Raw genomic sequence first — 6138 nt, 5'->3', positions numbered from 1 at the left:
GGCTTCCATCCTTCATGATGCCGTCCAAGGCTCCCAAAGCACCCATCACATGCAACTGGGTTAAATCCACCGTCACTGATAGCATCTTAGACGGTTTTGTGAAGAGTGGTCATCTGCCGAAGAAAGAGATCTTGTCTTATCGTGCTCCTGACCCGTCACAAGAAAAACCTCAACCCAGGGATGGGGAAGTTGTCATTTTTACTGATCACATGAGCCAGGGCTTTGCTCCACCCGGCTCAAAAAATTTCAGAGACGTCTTGCACTTTTTTGACCTGCGGCCTCAAGACATCGGACCCAATTCCATGTCAAACATCTGCAATTTCCAAGTATTCCGTGAGGTGTACCTTGGAGAAGAACCCAGCATACTACTCTTTAGAGAGTTAATTTATCTGAACCGTCAAAACGAATGTGCCCACGGGCCCAGTTTGGAACTTGGTGGGATCTCAATCCAGCGACGTAGAGACTGCCTCTTCCCTTATGCCGAGCCGCCGAGTCACCCTAAAGATTGGAACCAGACTTGGTTCTACTGTCAGGACACTTCTCCGGCTGATGAGAACCCCTTGCCCGGCTTTCGCGCCCTGCGCCTGGAGTCAACTCACCCTTTACCAGATAAATTATCTCTGGCTGAACGTCAAACACTTGCCCCCACCATCAACAAGATCAAAGCTCTTCTGGGGAACGGCCTAAACGGCATTGACTTGGTTCGGGTTTGGATTGCCTGGCGGGTGATTACCTTGAGCCGCCGCCTCGGCTTGATGTGCGATTACACAGGCCAGAAAAATGATCCTCTACGGCACAGTCCTGACGACTTACCTGAGGATATCGTTGATGACATGACCAAGTCTCTTCTGAATGAGAGCCTGGCAGATTGCGGGAAAGCGGCCTTAAGTCCTTTCTGCAAGGCTAACCCGGCTCCAGCGGTAAACCATTAACTTGAGCATCTTACTTTCCACTTTGACAATTTCATCTTTACTCAAAAACTCTTGCTATATTTTACAGGCTGGTGATAAATTCTGGAAGGTCAAGTATGACCATGAGGCTGCAAAGAAGGCCAGAAAAGCCAAGAAAGCCGCCAGAAAAGCCACTGCCCGTAAGAAGGGGAACAAACCTAGCGCCTCGGATATGTTTCATTTGGACGATACCTCCGAGTCAGAGGTAACTCTTGACTCTTTAGGCTCCTTCTTTAACCATCTTATTGACACTGATTATCAGCAGGAGGATACAGGAGCAAGTCATGCGGTAACTGAAGAGGTAACTATAATTTCCTCCGACTCCGAGCCTTTGCCGAGACAGAAAGTCCGAAGGGTAACCCGGAAAGTAAGATTTTCACATCCTTTAGCTTATCAAGATCCTCAATTTCTTTTGAAGCAACAGATTCACAAGAGTCGGAGGCGGACCCGGACCAGTAAAGATGCGGACCTCTCCTCCCGCTTACCCGATGCAACAAGAAAACGTCGGGCTGAGGTTATCTCTGATTTATATTCTTTGTATCCTTTGGCAGGTTTCACTCGTCAACCACTCAATTCTTCTGACTCAAACTATCAGGGAACTTCACCTTCCTCCGACGAATCAATGCAGTCCAGCATGCCGGCTTTCAAAACCGCTCCAGGGTAATGATAATCTGCTTATCTTACTCATGTTTTTTTGTACTAACCCTTTAATTTTCAGTGTACAAGTAATGCCCAGCAAGAGGACGAAGAAAAGTAAGCCGGCCGAAGAGCCAGTCTTTGCTGAACCGGAGCTCAGAGCGGCTGCTCCTGATACTTCCGCTCATGAGCCATCGCCTGAACCAGCCCATGACACTCCAACTCTCACCACTGATCCGCTCGTCGAACAAGCCATGGAAGGTTCTGAAGATCCGGAGAACCCTAGCCCGGCCAAGGCGGATGACCCGGACGTCGAAATCATCCGGACTGACTTCGTTGAACCGGGAAGACCCACCGTGCTGGCCAAGTGCTCCGCCAAAGAAGAACTTCTGGAATGTCGCAAAACCCGGCTGGATGTCACTGATTATGCTCATCTGAGTATTGGAGAAATCGTCTCTGGTTATGTAACCAAGTGCACAACAGTCGGGATCTGGAAGTTGATATGGTGAAACAAATACACCAAAAATCTGAGGTATAACTCTTGTTGCTTGTTCCTTAGTTATCCTTACTAGGCCAGCCCCCAAGTCTATTACTTATGATGAAATATGTTATAGACTTGTCATCAGCTTAATAATCACTGTAAGAAAACCGGCTTATCCGGTAGCACCCAAGGGCCGGCTTAGACAGCATAGTTGAACCGGTCTTCACCGTATTTTAACCAAGTACTTGAACAGCAATATGCATTAGCCCCCAAGTGCCAAGTATCTTTGCTTGCAAAGTGCTTGGGACTTTATCTCCATGAACCGCCACTGTAATTAGGGCTCTTTAGCATACATTAGCCCCCAAGTGCCAAGTATCTTTGCTTGCAAAGTGCTTGGGACTTAATGTTGCATTATGATAATCCTAACTGTAACTCGGAATTTATATAGGCCACCATTAAGCAATTTGAATCGGAGATCTCCGACTTGAAGAATCCCCTGAAAACTCAAGAAATTGAAACCCAAAAGGCAAATTCCAAGTTTGAAGTCAGTATATCTGCACAAGAGAAATTGAAAAAGAAGTTTGAGGCAGAAAGAAAGGCCTTGGCGGATGAAAAGACCGCTTTACTCAACCGGGCTGAACAAGCGGAGGGCACTCTTGCAGAAACAACCGCCGAGCTATCCGGCTTAAAACGCCATATATCTCAGATGGTCTCAGTAATCTTTGGTAAGTTATTCTGTAAGTGTTAGCTAGCTTGAATCTTTTTCAACAAACATCTCAATTGTCCTCAGCTCACCTGACCTTGTAATGCAGGCTCCAGGAGTGCCAATCTCAACCAGAACATGCTGACAAAACTGAAGGCCGTTTATACCCTGGTGGAACAACTCTACACCGGGTCACAACGTGCCTTAGCCGTCGTGGCTCTGTCAAATGAAGTTCCCACTCATCTGGCGGATGTGCTAAGGCGGCTTGCCATGCTACCTCAACGATTCCAGGAATTGAGACGAGCTTCTGCGAGAGCCGGAGCCATAGCTGCTTTAAGCCGGGCCAAGGCGTGGCTACCGGAGCTAGACCCGGCCGACATCACCCTTGGGTATCCCAGTTTGAAGGAGGACGGCACCCCATTTGACCAGAAGGATTTCGCCGCTTGCGTGAAGGACGTACGTCCTGTGGCCACTCTGATCAGTAATGATACGGATCTTAGCAAATACCAACCGGGTTATGACGCCGATAATCAGAGAATTCCAACACCACATTATGAGGCAATCAGTCTGATCCCTCCCCCTCGTAAGCATACTTTTGCCCCTGAAGTTGATCCGGCCGGGTTAATTGATGATGAAGCTGAATATGAAGCCTTGAGTGGCATTGACTGGAAATCATCAACTTTCCAGGACAGGGAAACAGCCGGAGGAGTGGAAAGGGATGAACCGGAAGCGTCAGCCCAACAACACCTTTGATTCCTCAGGCGGCTCATATTTATGTCTTGATAAAAAACAATGCTTCACTATTTGGACTCGGGGAGTCATGTAATAGAGTAGGAAAACACTTATTTTTGTCGTGCCATCGCGCACCTGTGTGGCGCTCAACACTGTTTAAGCCGCCATCTTATATTCCCTTGTTTTATGCTGATCCTCTTCTTCCTTATGTTTAAAGGGCTGCCTTTAACTATCCTGCATAGAGAACAAATTACAAGTCCCTTGGTGGCTTACCGCATAGAGGTTCATATATTTTACATATAACCCGGAGTCAAAATCATAAAAAGCCGGTTCTCAATTATATCTTTGAGACAACCACAACAACATACCTGTGACCCTTCGATTATACTTCCGGTTTATGTGACCCGAACAATGAGGGTGAGAACCCAACTCTGTAATACGATGTCTATTATATGCGGTCATCTTTATTGATCAAGGTTAAGCCGGTGGAATAGGAACCACCCTTGAACACTTTAGACATGATCAAAAGAACTTCAAATGGAATCCAAAAATTGTTTACAAGAAAAGACTTCAAAAAACTTGGTGGCTTCTGATTCGAATACGACCAGAAAACCATCCCAAAGGGGTTAAGCTAAGATTCGAATACGATCATATAGCCCCCAATGGCTTTGGCGTTGCCGATCAAGAGGGTACCGACAGCTATGTTCTCTTTGGTTCGAATACGACCTATGTTTGAACAGGAAGCCCCCAAATGACTTTGGGAGTTGTTTAACGACGCTGATTCGAATATGATCCACGTCGGTTCTCAAAGGGGGTTGAGCTATGGTTCAAATATGACCAAGAAACTCCCCAATGAGCTCGGCAGTGTGCCGATCAAAAGGGTATCGACAGCTATGTTCTCTTTGGTTCGAATACGACCTATGTTTGAACAGGAAGCCCCCTAGTGATCATAATTTTAGCGGCTAGATTCTAATACGATCGTAAGCCGGATCAGCCCCCAAGTGACCATGTGAGATCATAATGAAAATAACAATGACACATTTACCTTTGAGGGGAAAAAGGACAGAGGTCCTGCTTTATTATTTATCATAATATATACATTGTCACGGAAGTATGTACATTATGAGAGCCGGTGGCTCAAGTGTAATAAGGCCGAAGCTGAGCTATATTCCACGGCCGGCGGGTCTCCTCCTCCGACTTACGTGAATCTTTGTGCTCTCGAACATCGATGAAGTAGTATGACCCGTTGTGCAAGTTCTTGCTGACCACAAAGGGCCCTTCCCAAGGTGGGGATAACTTGTGTGCATCTGTTTGATCCTGGATGAGCCGGAGCACCAAGTCACCTTCCTGAAAGGTTCTGGACTTAACCCGACGGCTGTGATAGCGGTGCAGGTCTTGTTGGTAAATCGCCGAGTGAGCTGCTGCTATATCAAGCTGTTCATCCAACAAGTCAAGAGCATCCTGACGCGCTTGTTCATTGTCCGTCTCAACATAAGCCGCCACACGAGGCGAGTCATGACGGATGTCGCTAGGTAGAACCGCCTCGGCTCCATAAACCATGAAGAAAGGCGTATAACCGTAGACCTATTAGGAGTAGTATTGATGCTCCATATCACAGAGGGTAACTCCTCCACCCAACAACCCGGCGTCTGCTGCAAAGGAACCAAAAGCCGGGGCTTGATGCCTTTCAAGATTTCCTGATTGGCTCTCTCAGCTTGACCATTGGATTGGGGGTGAGCCACTGATGAAACATCAAGTCGAATATGCTCTCGTTGAAAAAATTCTTCCATGGCGCCTTTAGACAGATTGGTACCATTGTCAGTTATAATGTTGTGTGGAAAACCAAAGCGAAATATCACCTTTTTCATGAACTGAACCGCCGTGGCTGCATCACACTTACTAACTGGCTCTGCCTCAACCCACTTTGTGAAGTTGTCAACCGCCACCAAGAGGTGGGTCTTCTTATCCTTGGACCTTTTGAAAGGTCCAACCATATCAAGCCCCCAGACTGCAAACGGCCAAGTGATTGGAATCATCCTCAACTCTTGAGCCGGCACGTGAGCACGTCTTGAGAACTTCTGACAACCGTCACATTTACTGACTAAGTCCTCTGCATCAGCATGAGCCGTCAGCCAATAAAAACCGTGACGAAAAGCTTTGACCACAAGGGATTTTGAGCCGGCATGATGGCCACAATCCCCCTCGTGAATCTCTCATAAAATTTCTTGCCCTTCCTCAGGGGAAACACAACGCTGAAAAGCCCCAGTGACACTGCGATGATGCAACTCGCCATTGGCAATTATCATTGACTTAGACCGCCGGGTTATTTGTCTGGCCAAAATTTCATCCTCAGGCAATTCTCCCCGGGTCATGTAAGCCAAGTATGGCACTGTCCAATCTGGGATAACATGAAGAGCCGCCACCAACTGTGCTTCAGGGTCCGGAACAGCCAAGTCTTCCTCTGTAGGTAACTTGACAGAAGGGTTATGCAGAATATCCAAGAAAGTATTAGGCGGCACCGGCTTTCGCTGAGAGCCCAGCCGGCTTAAGGCATCAGCCGCCTCGTTCTTTCTGCGGTCAATGTGCTCTACTTGGTAACCCTGAAAATGTCCGGCAATGGCATCAACTTCACGGCG

The sequence above is a fragment of the Triticum aestivum genome, chromosome 7D (genome assembly GCF_018294505.1).
Source record: "Triticum aestivum cultivar Chinese Spring chromosome 7D, IWGSC CS RefSeq v2.1, whole genome shotgun sequence".
Classification (NCBI taxonomy): domain Eukaryota; kingdom Viridiplantae; phylum Streptophyta; class Magnoliopsida; order Poales; family Poaceae; genus Triticum; species Triticum aestivum.
The sequence above is the reverse complement of the archived record's forward strand: the minus strand, read 5'-3'. Positions refer to the sequence as shown.